The 14,899-nt window shown below is 37.7% G+C and overlaps 1 long non-coding RNA gene across 1 annotated transcript in view; it reads left to right on the forward strand.

Annotated features, from left to right (window-relative positions):
* Positions 1 to 2,276: 2,276 nt before the first annotated feature.
* The window catches only part of LOC128662258 (uncharacterized), an 83,432-nt gene continuing 70,809 nt past the window's right edge, over positions 2,277 to 14,899 (forward strand). Inside the window, exon 1 of the long non-coding RNA XR_008402730.1 lies at positions 2,277 to 2,326. This is a non-coding gene — a long non-coding RNA (uncharacterized LOC128662258). The remainder of the gene's footprint in view (positions 2,327 to 14,899) is intronic.

A 14,899-nucleotide genomic window follows, 5' to 3' on the forward strand; every position in this document is an offset into this window, starting at 1 on the left:
GATCTTTTTGACAGCTTGTAACACTGTTTTGACTGTTTGCGCTTTTAATGGAAACCTGATGCAAATTTGATCTTTTTGGCTTCTATTATTTTCTATGGCCTGTGTAATTATTTTTCAGCTGCTGGCGGTTATGATGGAAAACGCAACATTGTAAACTATCGATAAGCGTAATGGCTTCCAATAGCAGTTTTTTTGGTTTTATGACCTTTGTGAAAACTCAATTGCAGCTTAATGGAGACAAGCCCTAATACAGCTATTTTAGTGTCATTTTAAAACTAAATTTCAAAAGGTTTTGCTGCACATTTTTGTTTTATGTAAAATAAAAAGATACCAAACATGCTACTATTTCATATTGATAACAAAAATGAGTATAATGCCAATTTATGCTCATTAATATTTCTGGGTCAGTGACATCAGCTTCCGAACCTTACAAAATGAAATTCAGTTAATCATTGAGATTCATGTAATCTGTTACAAGTTTCACGTAGAAAATAATTTGCATCCTGGAAACCATCATGTTGCAGAGACGGTATTATTTTATAGGGTCAGCGTTAGGGATCGGTGAATGTGCTGAAAATGTAATTCGTTTGGAAAAAACGAATAGTCCTGTGTTGATAAAAATAAAAATCCCATAAAATTCGGTAATTAAATGGTAACGTTTTTTAAATGTTACTTTTGTTTTTTTTTAATGTTACTTTTGTTTTTTTAAGAATGTTCTTAATAAGATCCAATATCCACATTCGAAATTTCGAATGTAACATTTGATTTAACAAATACTATTCAGAAGTTCAATAGTTCATGTGGTAGAGAATATAGTAAATGTATACATAATACATACAAATATATCAATTTGCATATTTCTATTTTGAATATTGCATAATTCGGATATTACAATTAAAGAGAACATTATAAATATTATTACAATTTGAATTTGAATATTGCATAATTTTAATTGAATTATTATAAAAATTTAAAATCAAATATTACATTTAAAGAAAGCATTAGAAAACTATAAAATTAAACAAAATGTTAGAATGTTGTACAAACATTTGAAATTCGAAACGAACAAACGAATGTTTTAAAGTTAATTTCATTTTTCGAATCTTGCAAAGCATTTGCCCATTCCTAGTGATCCTGTAAAAACATAACAGCCTCTGAAACCGATTCCAGTCAAACATTTTTATGGTATAAATCAGAAGTTTAAAGAGATAGAAATGTGCATGGGTGCTTTTCAGTTCTAAAAAGAAGCAACATGCTGGGAGGACCCCTTCACCAGTAATTAAAGACTACACCTTCTCAGAGAGTCAACAGTGACTTGTATGACACAAATTACGCCTTCACTGGCGCAATTCACACCACTGCCAGCTTTCTAAACTTGAGTATGTATGGAGACCTCACAGTATATGTACGTAGGCCAATGAAAAACAGGAAGAAGTATTTTTGTTAATGGAAGTAGATTGCAAGTGTTAATCTAGTCATAAAGCTTTCAGCATGTCTGTTCATTTATTTATTGCAACACCACACAAAAATCTTGGAATTTTATGCCACTTAAACAAAATATCTGTTCAGGTGCCTATACCCTTAAAGGGACAGTCTAGTCAAAATTAAACTTTCATGATTCAGATAGGGCATGCAATTTTACAATTGACTTTTATCATCAACTTTGCTTTGTTCCCTTGGTGGTATTTTTGAAAAGCTAAACCTAGGTAGGCTCAAACTGATTTCTAAACCGTTGAAAACCGCCCCTTAGCTCAGAGCATTTTGAAAATTTTTCACAGACATTATTAGTTAATGTCTGTCATATAGATAACATTGTGCTCACTCCCATGGAGTTATTTAGGATTCTGCACTGATTGGCTAAACTGCATGTCTGTCCAAAGCACTGAGATAAGGGGGCAGTCTGCAGAGGCTTAGATACAAGGTAATCACAGAGGTAAAACATAATATTACTATAACTGTGTTGGTTATGCAAAGCTGGGGAATGGGTAATAAAGGTAATTATCTATCTTTATAAACAATAACAATTCTGGTGTAGACTGACCCTATAAATCCTATCCTGATTAATTAAAGATATGTTTGGGAATCAGTGTTAGTTTATGACTGTAACAAACATGTAAACCTACAGATTTTAAGTTATACTCTTTTTATTTTCCACAGGTTATTAACATTTAAGGCACTGTCCCAGCTCATCATATTGGGTTGTACTTGGATTTTTGGGTATTTCCAATTTGGACAGACATCCTGGATTTTCTCTTATATCTTCACTGGTCTCAACAGTCTTCAGGGAGTCTTTATTTTTCTTGTGCACTGCTTGCTTGATCGGCAGGTGATATCATGCTTGACCTTATTTACATCTATATTCTAAGTGTTACACTGCAACCAAATGTATTCATTCAGATGGTTATTTCAGATGATGATTTGATTAGCTGCTATTATTAGTACACTAGGCCACATATAGAGCACTTTTAAAACATGTAGGATACAGTATTTGAAATGGTTATTATCACTAATCCCATCTTGAAAACCAGGAAATTTGTTTATCCAAGTGATATTCTCTATGTAAGTGAAGAGTTTAAACAATAAGGGCAAGATTACAAGTCACAAGGCAAATCCATTGCGAAAACCCCGCACGAGTTATGGCTTTTTCGCAATTTTTTTTGCAGCAATTACGAATTTAAAAATAACTTACTTTGCATGCGTGTTAAGCCGCGTAATCACAACAGCCAAATTGCGTGCGCGTTCACGTATTCCCCATAGAAGTTAATGGAGAAGACAAATACTGTAGAAGGGAACAAAAACTAAAACCCTAATCTGTTGCACAAAGCTCATGACGTTTTCTCTTTGAAAAGTGTACATTAATATGCAAATATTTTATATTGCGAAAATGTTTTCTTAATGGAATATGTTCTATTTATTTATAAATAAATATTTCTCTATATATGTAATGATTGTTTGATTGATATATCGATTTATGGTGAGATATGTGCAGGGAGTGCAGAATTATTAGGCAAGTTGTATTTTTGAGGATTAATTTTATTATTGAACAACAACCATGTTCTCAATGAACCCAAAAAAACTCATTAATATCAAAGCTGAATATTTTTGGAAGTAGTTTTTAGTTTGTTTTTAGTTTTAGCTATTTTAGGGGGATATCTGTGTGTGCAGGTGACTATTACTGTGCATAATTATTAGGCAACTTAACAAAAAACAAATATATACCCATTTCAATTATTTATTTTTAGCAGTGAAACCAATATAACATCTCAACATTCACAAATATACATTTCTGACATTCAAAAACAAAACAAAAACAAATCAGTGACCAATATAGCCACCTTTCTTTGCAAGGACACTCAAAAGCCTGCCATCCATGGATTCTGTCAGTGTTTTGATCTGTTCACCATCAACATTGCGTGCAGCAGCAACCACAGCCTCCCAGACACTCTTCAGAGAGGTGTACTGTTTTCCCTCCTTGTAAATCTCACATTTGATGATGGACCACAGGTTCTCAATGGGGTTCAGATCAGGTGAACAAGGAGGCCATGTCATTAGATTTTCTTCTTTTATACCCTTTCTTGCCAGCCACGCTGTGGAGTACTTGGATGCGTGTGATGGAGCATTGTCCTGCATGAGAATCATGTTTTTCTTGAAGGATGCAGACTTCTTCCTGTACCACTGCTTGAAGAAGGTGTCTTCCAGAAACTGGCAGTAGGACTGGGAGTTGAGCTTGACTCCATCCTCAACCCGAAAAGGCCCCACAAGCTCATCTTTGATGATACCAGCCCAAACCAGTACTCCACCTCCACCTTGCTGGCGTCTGAGTCGGACTGGAGCTCTCTGCCCTTTACCAATCCAGCCACGGGCCCATCCATCTGGCCCATCAAGACTCACTCTCATTTCATCAGTCCATAAAACCTTAGAAAAATCAGTCTTGAGATATTTCTTGGGCCAGTCTTGACGTTTCAGCTTGTGTGTCTTGTTCAGTGGTGGTCGTCTTTCAGCCTTTCTTACCTTGGCCATGTCTCTGAGTATTGTACACCTTGTGCTTTTGGGCACTCCAGTGATGTTGCAGCTCTGAAATATGGCCAAACTGGTGGCAAGTGGCATCTTGGCAGCTGCACGCTTGACTTTTCTCAGTTCATGGGCAGTTATTTTGCGCCTTGGTTTTTCCACACGCTTCTTGCGACCCTGTTGACTATTTTGAATGAAACGCTTGATTGTTCGATGATCACGCTTCAGAAGCCTTGCAATTTTAAGAGTGCTGCATCCCTCTGCAAGATATCTCACTATTTTTGACTTTTCTGAGCCTGTCAAGTCCTTCTTTTGACCCATTTTGCCAAAGGAAAGGAAGTTGCCTAATAATTATGCACACCTGATATAGGGTGTTGATGTCATTAGACCACACCCCTTCTCATTACAGAGATGCACATCACTTAATATGCTTAATTGGTAGTAGGCTTTCGAGCCTATACAGCTTGGAGTAAGACAACATGCATAAAGAGGATGATGTGGTCAAAATACTCATTTGCCTAATAATTCTGCACTCCCTGTATATGAATATGATCTCGAGATCTATATGCGAATATCTCTTTTAAAATCCCTCTGAGATATTCTTTAATGTGCATAAGAATGTAATGTAAAATATTTTCATTATCTCCCTAGTTACACATATCTGTATACAACTTTATATTTAACTGTTTTATTTACACTTATTTTTTTATATTTATAAGATTAAACCTGTATTAGTATGTGTGTGTATTAGTATGTGTGAGAATCTCATTTGGTGCACAACTTGCCAGATGTTTGCATCACTGGAGCAGTCACTTTATGGATCATATTTTGTGGCAAGTGTAAGCATATTGTCTTTCTAGAAGCTCATATTAGAGTTCTGGGGGAACACATTGCATTATATTAAAACACTTGAAAGGGAAATGGATATAACTGAACAGGTTGTTCATTTTTCTAGCAGTGGGTATGGAGTTGACTCAGGGAAGTAAGTGGGTTCCAGTTAGAGGTGACGGTAGGAGTAAGCAGAATAGACAGTCAAGCTCTGAGCTGGTACACCCCAATAGATTTGCAAGACTGAGTGAAGATGTTGAGGATATTGGTTCAGGGGTGGCAAAGAGGGCTGTTCTGCCTAACAACCCAGTGAACAGTCTTCCAGTCACGGAAGAGGGGCATACAAGTCTGGGCCCAAGACAGATGTTGGTTGTAGGAGGCTCTATTTTAAGGAACGTAGGTAGTATAATTTGTCATCCGGGTCGCATCAATAGAACAGTTTGCTATCTTCCATTGGCTCATGTTAGGCAAACTGTGGAGTTTATTGATACTTGGATTAGATCAAGACCCTCTAACAAACAGTCATGGTGCATATTAGTATTAATGACAGAGGCCTAGATTAGGAGTTTTGCATTACAGTCTCGACTAAACCACTGAAAAATTGGCCATTGCGCGTGGAATGGCCGGTAATGCATATTACAAGTTGCGGAGGTATAGATATACCGCAAGCATTTTAGCCTGTAACACAACGTCCATTTCGCACGCAAAAAAAGTTTAAGTGCAGGATTTTCGATAGCTCCGTATTACAAGTTGTGCGGTCCGGGTAAAATGCTTGCATTACAGCCTATACCGACACTATCCATTCCGCCATCCAGTTATGGATTTTGCGAAACACAAATGTTTCACAAAACTCATAACTAAAATGTTACAAAGTACACTAACACCCATTAACTACCTATTAACCCCTAAACCGCCACCCTCCCGCATCACAAACACTATATTAAACCTATTAACCCCTAATCTGCCGCCCACCCACATTGCGACTATTAAATAAATCTATTAACCCCTAATCCGCCGCCCACCCACATCACCAACACTAAATACATCTAGTACATCCTAATCCGCCTCTTCCCGACATCGCTGACACTAAATAAAATGATTAACCCCTAATCTGCCGCCCCCAACATTGTGACACTAAATAAACCTATTAACCCCTAAATCACTGCCCCCCCCCCACATCGCAACTAATAAATAAACCTCTTAACCCCTAAACCACTGGACCCCCCACATCGCAAAACACTAAATTAAAGGCCGCCTGGATGGAGATGGATGTCCAGACTTCAGGAACCATGAGTAGATATTCTGGGGTTAGTTTTAGTTTTTGGGGTGTTTTTTTTAAGGTTAGGGCTTTGGGCTTGTAAAAGAGCTGAATGCCCTTTTAAGGACAATGCCCATACAAATGCCCCTTTAGGGGCAATGGTTAGCGTAAGTTTTTTTTAGACTTAGGTTTTTTATTTTGGGGGGTTTGATTGGATGTGGGTTTTACTGTTGGGGGGACTTTGTATTATTTTTCTAGGTAAAAGAGCTGTTTAACTTAGGGCAATGCCCTACATAAGGCCCTTTTAAGGGTTATTGGTAGTTTATTGTAGGTTAGGTGGTGTTTTTATTTTGGGGGGCTTTTTTATTTTTATAGGGCTATTAGATTAGGTGTAATTGTGTTTATTTTTGATAATTTCGTTTTTTATTTTTCATAATTAAGTGTTTATTATTATTTATTTTTTATAATAATAGTTTATAAGTTTTTATTGAGGTTATATACAATAACAACAGAAAAAGTAATATACACTTACAGTAGTATTAAAAATGAAGTGGCATATCACATGGTAATACAGGCGACATAGATATGCTGAAATATATAGACAAAAGGCTGAATATCATAGACTATTGCACCATTTGGGTATAAACCAACATTTATGTTAATCAGAGAATAAATCCACTACAGCTGCATGTATACAAAAATTAAACCTGATTTTTCCTCTATTGAGAAAAAAGAAATATAGAGAAAATCCTCTCAAGTCTCAAATGGCCTCTTGTGGACCAAACACAATGTAAGTCAGTAGATAGAGGAAGACTAGAAACTAAAACTTAAATCAAATAGGACCACTTTTTGGCTTATGTAGCTGTGTTTGCACATATATTTACACATACCGGATAGGGAGGGGGCTATAAATGATAGACTAATAGAATATATTGAAATTTATAGTTTCAAAGGGGTAGTATTTAGGACAAATATCCTTAGTTTACCAAGCAAACTATATGAGTGAGGGGGGGGGGGGGGAGAAGAGGCAATATTGATGACGAAGCTTGTAGATTAATACATCTGTTGTCAAATTAAAGATATTATATGGCTAATTAAGATTATGATTTAGTACTATGCTATAATTCCCCACAATTATGGGATAAATAAGTATAACTCAAAAAACAGAATACATCATGTCAGAACAGACCGTTGCATCAACCCATACTTATCAAACATGGCATAACCAACTAACTTTAAAAAAAAAAATTATGCATACATATAGACAACTATTACCTCTAGCATGTCATTTCAATAATAATGTTATTTAATCCTACACTCTAGTAGAGAACAAAAAGTCACATATCTATGTATAGAAGGCTTATGTAGATTTAACGTTAGGGTACGGCTCTGGTATACCAGGAAAGAAGCTTAACGTCTATATACCCATATCTTATACAACTTTGGCCCTACCACCCGGGCACGGGCCCTCAACCCAGGCGGCAGATGAATTAACTATTAGTAATCAGAGTATGACTTGGTCATAGGTGATTGGGATTATCTTTCGCAAGACCTTATATAACATTTAGACGTAATTAAGCAAACCAACTGTAAAGATTAAAGGCATTCTAACTTAAGGCAAGATTTTGTCTAATCCGTAACTCTATAGTACACACAAGTAGCAGCAAAGGACTGTACAGTAGTAGTGGTCCTGGGAAAAAAAATTGTAACTAATAGAGATAATTCTACGGCAATTGTATAACGTTATGAACAACGTCATATTCACTACCCAATAACCACCAATGAACTATTGAATATTATGTTTAAAAAAAGTATTACATACATATTCTGCTGACTTATAAGGACATCACTTGGTATCAAAGTAGTTGTGGCAATTGTGTGAAGGATATAGACCTGGTAGTCACGCAAATATTGTGTGAAGTGGTAGTACCTATAGAGCTATAGTCTGCAAAGACTTTTGCCTAAATATGGGTATTAGTACAATGTTCATATAAAACAAAATATCATCATGCTCAAGGAGAAGCCCAACCAACTGTTGTCTCATATAGCACATGCTGTTATGGTATGTACAACTCTCTATACCTATCTGGTCAGAATAATACACCATAGGGGGAAAGGGAAAGTCACACCAAATCTGTAGGTTTTCTCAGTCCCCTATAGTAGTGTAATCTAGTATTTACCATTATACAAGGCATCTATGTGTGGGCTTAACTACAGTTAACGTTACAGAGGGCTTGTAAATAAACAGCATAAGTGAGAACATATAAAACATTAACATTTTTCCCAGAAATCATCTTCTAACTAAGGTAACATAAGTCTGGGAAGAAATAAATAAAAAAAAACAAAGTTGCGTCTTTATGAAGCTGTGGTAGGCTCATACAATGCTTTAAACTCCCAGCTCTCTAGACACATGAACACAAATCAAAGACCGCGTTAAGCAGGGACACATGCTAAAGTGGCTGCCATGTATAATAATGCAAAAGGGCTAGCTGTAGCAATAAGCACTAGATGTCCCAAGCCCATCTTACTGAGTCCAAGCCTTCTCACCCCACTCCGATCCTGAGGCAACAGGCAGTGGAAACTATAAGGATGTCCTCTGTCTCCTCCACCTCTTGGCCACGGGGCTTCAGTAATGAAATTGCGTTAGCATCTATTTCCTGTCCAGAGCCCCGCATGTGCCACCTCCATAACTGCCTTCCAGGCAGATAAATGATCGTTGGATATCGGCTCACACCAAGATTCCTGCACTCTCAATTCCGGTAAGGTAAATGTGCATGTTGAGAGAGCTTGCATTAGTAGATCCATTGACTCTGCACTTCTGTATGGAAGATGTTTAGTGGCCCTTTCCTGAGGGACGGCCGCAGCCCCCAGGGTCAGGCCAGAGCTAGCCAGCTTAGTGCAACTTCTGACTTGCCGGTATGACTCCACAAGTACCGATTCTTCTGGAGGTAGTGTCATGAGCTCCGGATGGTTCATCCTTTCAGATTGAGGAAGCTGGAGTATGCAATTCAAGGCCCCAATCGCAGCTACTTTAAATTCTGCAAAAATGGTCTGCAGTAACTGCGAGATGTACTCCATGATGAGCGATAGAAGAATTAGGCAAATAGTCCCTATTTAGTAGGTGTTCTTACTTCAGCACAACTAGCTGGATATACTGATTAATCAGAGTGATGGGGGGTAGAGAAAAGTATAGGCTGCTCCCAGGCCTCTGCTGCGTACCTTCTCTATTCCGGGCTGCTTAAAGGGACATAATACTCATATGCTAAATCACTTGAAACTGATGCAGTATAACTGTAAAAAGCTGACAGGAAAATATCACCTGAGCATCTCTATGTAAAAAAGAAAGATATTTTACCTCACAATTTCCTCAGCTCAGCAGAGTAAGTTCTGTGTAAAAAGTTATACTCAGCTGCTCCCAGCTGCAGGTAAAAAAATTAAAAAAATGAAGAAATGAACAGCAGCCAATCAGCATCAGCAGTGCTGAGGTCATGAACTCTTACTGTGATCTCATGAGATTTGACTTAACTCTCATGAGATTTCATAGTAAGCTTCCTTTACCTGATTGGTGAAATAATATGAGAGTGCACGATGCTAGTCCCTTCAGATGTCCCAGGACAAACACACTAAAATGCTGCTTAGAAATCCTTTACAATGGGAGGTGGCTACTGAGGAACTTTTGAGGTAAAATATCTTTCTTTTTTACATAGAGATGTTCAGGTAATATTTTCTAATCAGCTTTTTACAGCTATGCTGCATCACTTTCAAGTGTTTAAACATTTGGGTATTATGGCCCTTTAATCTTATTGATATACAAATGTCACATGTACCTGTTCCAGTAGTAATACTTGTCACAGTTCTTGTAAAAAGAATAAGGTCTGAAAGCTTTTGGAGAGACAAACAGCAGTTTTATCAGCTCCCACAGTCAGACAAGGTTAAACAAGCAGCCATCTTGGTCGATGGTCGGACACGCCCCCGTGTTTATTATTTTTTTGTAATGTTAGTGTTAGGTTTTTTTTAAATTTGTAATTTAGGTTTTTTAATTGGTATTTTTTTTTATTTTATTAGAATAGTAATGTTAGGTTATTTTATAGTTTAATGTTAGTTTTTTTTTATTTCACAGGTAAGTTTTTATTTATTTTAAGATAGTTATATTGTAACTTTTAATTTAAAGTTAGGGGTGTTAAGTTTAAAGGTTAATATTTTAATAAATTGTTTTGCGATGTGTGGGTCTGGCGGTTTAGGGGTTAATAGCTTTATTTATTAGTTCCGATGTGGGGGGCGGCGATTTAAGGGTTAAAAGGTTTATTTAGTGTCTGGGAGCGGCGGATTAGGGGTTATTCAATTATTTAGGTGTTGGGGTGGCAATTTTATTTAGTATCGGCAATGTTGGGGAGCGACAGATTAGGGGTTGATCACTTTATTTAGCATTGGCGATGTCGGGGAGTCTCGTATTAGGGGTTAATATCTTTATTTAGTGTCGGCAATGTCGGGGAGCGGCGGATTAGGGGTTAATATCTTTATTTAGTGTCAGTGATGCCGGGGGCGGCGAACTAGGGGTGTTTAGACTAGGGGGTTATGTTAGGGTGTTAGGTTTAAATGTAAATTTATTTTCCCTTATAGACATAAATGGGGTTGTGTAATGGAGATTTGCCATTCCATAATTCCATGTGATTTTTTCTAACAGTCTCTCCCCATTGATGTCTATGGGGGAAAGTGTGCACGAGCATGTAAACTCAGCCCTTGGCTTTTGTGCGGTATGGAGCTTATCGCACCATATCACACAGCACAAGGAGGTTTTTCAGTAACTTGTAATGGCAGCATTATGGAAAGTGCGATACCGCTAATTTTATTGATTCTTTACGCACCAAGGTAGTAATTTTTTTCCCATTATTATTACCAGTGCCATGTGCTAACCCAGTAAGTCCATTATTGGTTATAAAGGTCGAGTTAATATGAGGGCTTGACTTTTTAGAGAACTGGGCTGACTTTTCACTTGGGTACAATTTGTACAGTAAGAATGGATTGCACCATTATTATATGTTTGCAGTTGTATTGGGGGAGGTGATGTCCCGAACTGTTCGCCCGCGAACGGTTCACAGCGAACATAGCTTGTTCGTGTTCGCGTTTGTGGGCGAACACATGGCGATGTTCGTTCCGCCCCTATGTGTCATCATTGAGGAAACTTTGACCCTTTATGTCACAGCCGTCTGACACATTAGAGCCAATCAACATCAGACACTCCCTCACAGACCCTCCCAGCTACTCGGAATCCGCCATTTTAGACTCATAACGACCTTGCTTTCTTAATGAGAGGACGTGTTGTGTTTTTGCTCCTGACATTAATAGGAAAAACATAGCTAGGCTAGTGTATTTAGTGTCCACTACAGTCCAGAAGGACTCCACTCATCTCTGCTGCAAGCACAGCACCCCAAAAAGCCCTTTTTAGGGCTATATTTCGTGCCGTTTTTTTTTTTTTCCGTTTTTTTTTTTATTAGCAGTTGCCTGGCTTTCAGGCTGTGTGTTTAAGGCTCACAGCATATGCTGTGATTACTGCCACCACTGATATCTCCCTAACAACATTAGTTTAAATTTAACTAACTAAAAAATGTAATTATTTTGCTAGTGTAATTTTTTTTCATTTTCTATCAGGCCTGTGTCACACAGCATATACTCTGGTTCATTGCTCTGTGCCAGCCACCAGTGTTAATATCCGTTTATAACATTATTTTAAATTTAAAAAAAATAAAATAAAAATATTTTGCTAGTGTAATCTAATTACATTTACTATCAGGCCTGTGTCTGTCAGGCTCACTCAGCATTAATATACCTCATTTTTTTCAGTCTTTTGGTTAATTGGTCTGTGCCAGGCAGCCACCCAGCACTCATATCTTCTTCACCTTAATTTAAATATAAAAAAAAAAAGTTTAAATTTGTTTGATAGTGTAATCTAATATAATTTTCTATCAGGCCTGTGTGTTTTGCTGACATACAGAGCTTACTGTGTTTACTTGCTGCCCTCCCTAGTCTATGAGCCACGACTCATATGTGTTTAACCTTTTTTTAATTTCCCCCCAAAAAAAATAATTTAAATCATTTTTCTAGTGTAATCTAATAGTATTTTCTATCAGGCGTGTGTGTATCTGACTTACAGAGCCTACTGTTTTTAATAGCTGCCCTTCCAAGGCTATCAGCCACGACTCATATGTATGTGCTTAACTTTTTCTTTAAATTCCCCAAAAAAAGTCTTTAAATCATTATGCTAGTGTAATCTAATTTTATTTTCTATCAGGCCTGTGTCTAACTGTCTATCTGACTTACACAGCATACTGTTGTTAATTGCTGCCCTACATAGCAGCCAGCCAGTGCGACCACTCATATGTGCATTGCACTTCTTAACATAATTTTAATATTAAAATCTAAAATTTTAAAATATTTTGCTAGTGTAATCTAACTTAATTTTCTATCAGGCCTGTGCTTTTGTCACTTACACAGCATACTGTGTTAAATTGCTGCCCTACCTACCATCCACGACTCATATCTGCCAGCCTGTGTGCCAGGCCCAACTAGCCAATTAGTGGCACCAATCATAATTCTTGTAACAGTATATAAAAAAATAAAAATAATAATTTTTTGGACTGCAAATATTCAGTCTCCTAGTGCCATTGAATTGCATTTACCTCCTGCCTGCCAGCCTTTTGTGCCAGGCCGTCTAGCCAACTATTTACACCAATCATAATTGTTGTCACAGACAGTATAGTTACTAATTAAAATTAAAAAAATTAAAATTTTTGGTAACAGTTGTTGTGAATCCTCAGTTTGCTGGTGCCATTGAATTGCACTTTCCTCCTGCCTTGCAGCCTGCTGTGTGCCAGGCCCACCTAGCCAATTATTGCCAGCAATCATATTTCTTTTTTTTTTTTTTTTTTTTCAAAGAGCTTTATTGTCATCCAAATAAAAGAAAAATATACAGAACATGGAAGAAAAAATGAATGTCATCAAATACATAAAATACATAAATATAATCTTTTACAATCTTCTCCAAATGTGTTGGCTTGGATGAGATTAACATATGGATGTGTAAGTTCGTTGCTCCATGTTAAAAAAAAAATTTTCTTTTTTTATTCATAACTTTGTAACGGTAAACTTAACTATAAACTTTGGAACCACCATTCCTTCCAAGGGGGAAATCCCCAGAAATAAGTGTCAGCAAGAGAAGTAGGAGGAAACGGAGAGAGGGATCGGGAGGTACAGAGAGAAGGTACTCTATGTTATTGACCTAAGTAAGGGAGTCTATCGTGTAGTTAATTCTTCCCAAAGAAATTTGATGTCTGCAAAAGTGCCAATCTGTTTCCTTTTGTAGTAGCCATATTCCTCGAGTGTTAGCATGTCCGTGACCTTATTAATCCATTCTAATAGTGTTGGCCTGTGCTGTGTTTTCCAGTGAAATGCTATTATGGATTTAGCGCTTGTAATGCCTATTTGTAATAGTCTAAGTCTCAATTTGCAAGGGAACGGGGGGAGGTCATTTAGTAGCGCTATTCTGGGTGTCAGCTCAAATTCCTCGGTCAGTATCTGCCTATAAAAAATTTCTATTTCGCACCAGAGTGGTCTAATTACATCACAATCCCACCACATATGTAAATATTGGCCTCTAGTAGGGCAACCTCTCCAGCAATTGCTGCCTGCCTCTGGGTAGATGGAGTGTATGCGTGAAGGGGTTAGGTACCATCTCATTAGCACTTTAAAATTAAGTTCTAGCATTTGGGGTGAGCATGACGACTTTTTTGTGTTTTGAAAGATCTTCTTCCAGTCTTTCCCATTCAGATCACATCCCAATTCCTCGTGCCATTTGGTTGTGTATGAGGGGAGTGTGAGTGTGTGTTCTATTTGTATAAGTTTGCGTGTCAAGGACAGCGAGTGCCGTAGCGGGGTTGTGTTCGTGCAAAGAGTTTCGAATGGGGTCAGTTCCCTCAGAAAGTCTTTCTGGTGTGGTGAGGTGTATATAAAATGGTGTAATTGAGAATATTTTAGCCAGTTAGAATATCGTCCCCCTGCTACTGTACACAAATTTTCTCTCCCCGCCAACTTCCCATGAAGCGTGAATTCTTTTAGTGGCACCGTGTATCCCCATTCAGTTAGTCTCTGTTGTCCTTTATCTAACCCTCCTATCATCTCAGCATTCAGTGGTATGGGAAAAAGAGGAGAGCGAGCTCCAGTAAGATACGTCTGGTGAAGATTAATATTATCCCATGAGTCAAAAACATGCTTATGAATCGTTAAATCGTAACACTGTGGGGGCCGTAAAGATTTAGGCACCCAGCAAAGAGCGCCCACTGAAGGGACTCTAAAGATGTTAGAGTCTAAGGATACCCAGGCTTTCGAGTCACCTGCTCTGTGCCAGTCTAGGATTCTTTGTAGAGTGACTGCGTTATAATATACTGTTATGTCTGGTAGCCCCAGTCCTCCATTTATTGTGGCTCTGTACATGTTGGATTTGTTAATCCTAGGTTTACCTTTTCCCCAAATAAAGGCGTTTATATGTCTTTGGAGTTGAGCTAAGTACCATTTGGGAAGAGCTATGGGCACCGCCTGAAGTAGGTACAATATCCTGGGTAAAGTGGTCATTTTAATGCATTGTGTGCGTCCCCACCAGGAAATTGGTTTTAAAGACCAAGTGCGAAGATCTTGTTGCGTTGTTAATAAAAGTTTGGTGTAATTTTCTTTAAATAGTTGTGTGTGGTTGGGGGAGATATGTATCCCTAAGTATTTTATGGACCTGTCCCGGGCAATCATTGGGCAAGT

This window comes from Bombina bombina, chromosome 6, assembly GCF_027579735.1.
Source record: "Bombina bombina isolate aBomBom1 chromosome 6, aBomBom1.pri, whole genome shotgun sequence".
Lineage (NCBI taxonomy): Eukaryota > Metazoa > Chordata > Amphibia > Anura > Bombinatoridae > Bombina > Bombina bombina.